Source organism: Myotis brandtii, unplaced genomic scaffold (assembly GCF_000412655.1).
Source record: "Myotis brandtii unplaced genomic scaffold, ASM41265v1 scaffold819, whole genome shotgun sequence".
Lineage (NCBI taxonomy): Eukaryota > Metazoa > Chordata > Mammalia > Chiroptera > Vespertilionidae > Myotis > Myotis brandtii.
In genome coordinates, this window is record NW_005371320.1 from 411,352 (window position 1) to 414,135 (window position 2,784).

The window sequence follows — 2,784 nt, forward strand, 5'->3', positions numbered from 1 at the left end:
ATGTTTCTCTCTCATCGATGTTTCTAACTCTCTATCCCTCTCCCTTCCTCTCTGTAAAAAATCAATAAAATAATATATTTTAAAAAAATTTTTTAAAATAAAATAAATAAAATACGAACTAGGAGATTCCTCTCTTCTTGCTATACAATGGCATGCAAACAATTAATAATAGACTTTTGGGGGTGCCATTTAATTCCTGCAGGCAATGATCTTCCGTTGTACATGAGCCTGAAGCTTCAGCCGTTACTATTCTATTTCAAATAGTAAGATCTACACAAAAATAAACTTCATGCCCAGAAGAGCTGGCAATATCACATGCACAGTTTTACTGGCTGCTTTATTTTAATAACAAATCTGAACCAATTTATAAGACTACAATTTATACAACTCCTATCAGATTAAGGAAACAACCATCTTTAATATTATACTTGAGGACGAAAATTCTCATACAGCCTCTCATTAGCATACTGCCCTGATAATATCACACTTTAACAATGGCGGAAAGCCAAAGGCTATCACCTTCTTAACACATTGGATGCGGGAAACGTATTTATACGTTTTACGTTGACTGGTAAACACAATTTTCCAGTGAGTTTTCCAGTATTTGTCTGTTTAAAATTTAAGAAAAATAATTCAGTATACATTTTATAGTAAATCACAAAAAGTTTCATTGAAAAAAAAATATGTAAAACTAAAGTTATCGTAATTTTACTGAATGTTGCCATTTGCGCAAAAAATTAAGCAAAAACGGCCCGCATACAATGTGTTAATACTAGTCACAAAAGAGGCACAGCTCTTTTTTTCTTAATTTAAAACAGACTGAAAAGCTAATTTTATAATACAAGATATAAAAAGGAACTTATTTTTACCCAAAGAGTAACCTATGCACAAGTATCTGTGCAAATTTTCCTGTCTGTTAAGTAAATCACTTACAAATCACAATAAATATCATATTGTACACCAAATTCATAGAGCTATACAATCTATAGATTCAATACAATTCCTATCAAGACACCAATGGCATAGTTCACAGAACTAGACCAAATATTCCACAAATTTATATGGCACCACAAAAAGACCCTGAATAGCCACAGCAATCTTGAGAAAAGAGAACAAAGTTGGAGGATTCACACTACCTGATATCAAACTATATTACAAGGCTATAGTAATTAAAACAGCATGGTACCGGCATAAAAACAGACACACAGATCAATAGAAAAGAATAGAGAGCCCAGAAATAAATCCATGCCTTTATGGTCAATTAATATATTTGACAAAGGAGACAGAAAACATACAATGGGGTAAAGGTAGTCTATTTTATAAATTATGTTGGGAAAATTGGACAGATACATGCAAAACAATGAAATGAGAATACCTACTTACACCTTACACAAGAATAAACTCAAAATGGATTAAAGACTTAAATGTTAGACTTGAAACCATAAAAATTCTACAAGAAAACATAGGCAGTAAAATCTCAGACATTTCTTGTAGCAATATTTTTTCTGATATAGCGCCTTGGGCAAGGGCAACAAAAGAAAAAATAAACAAATGGGACCATATCAAACTAAAAAGTTTTTGCACAGCACAGGAAACCATCAACAACATGAAAAGACAGCCCACTGAATGGGAGAACATATTCATCAATGATACATCTGGTAAGGGGTTAATATCCAAAATTTATAAAGAACTTATAAAACACAACACCAAAAAAACCTAGCAATCCAATTAAAAAATGGGCAAAGGACCTGAACAGACACTTCTCCAAAGAGGACATACAGATGGCCAACAGACATATGAAAAGATGCTCAATGTCACTAATCAGAGACACGCACATTAAAACCACAAGGAGATACAGCCTCATGCCTGTGAGAATGGCTAACATCAACAAATCAACAAACAAGTATTGGGGGGATGTGGAGAAAAGGGAACCCTCGTGCACTGTTGGTGAGAATGCAGATTGGTGCGGCCACTGTGGACAACAGTATGAAGTTTCCTCAAAAAATTAAAAAAGGAACTGCCTTATGACACAATGATTCCACTTCTGGAAATTTATCCAAAGAAACACAAAACACTAATTTGAAAGAATTCATGTGCCCTGGCTGGGAGCTTAGTTGGTTAGAGCTTCGTCCCGATTCCCAAGGTTGTGGATTTGTTCCCCAGTCAGGGCACATACAAGAATCAACCAGTGAATACATACGTAAGAGGAACAGCAAATCGATGTTCCTCTCCCTCTTTTTCTCCCTCAACAATAAATATATTTTTAAAAATAAATAAATATGCCCTAGCCGGTTTGGCTCAGTGGATAGAGCGTCGGCCTGCAAACTGAAAGGTCCCAGGTTCAATTCTGGTCAAGGGCACATGCCCGGGTTGTGGGCTCGATCCCCAGTGGGGGACTTGCAGCCGATCCATGATTCTCTCTCCTCATGGATGTTTCTATCTCTCTCTCCCTCTTCCTTCCTCTCTGAAATCAATAAAAATATATTTAAAATAAATAAATAAATAATTAGATAGATAGATAGATAGATAGATAGATAGCCCTGGCTGCTGTGGCTCAGTCAGCAGGAGCGTCATCCCGTACACCAAGCATGTCAAACTCAAAGGCTAACACAGCCAAATAAACAAAGTTTAAGTTTACATGGGCTGCAAAAGAAACAAAAGCTTCCATTTTCATAGAAACATAGGTTTATTTTGACAGAGACATGCTGAATACAAAGGGCTGAAATAAATGAGTCATCGTTAACATAAAAAATAGAACATTTTAATAAAAATTAATATTTTTTC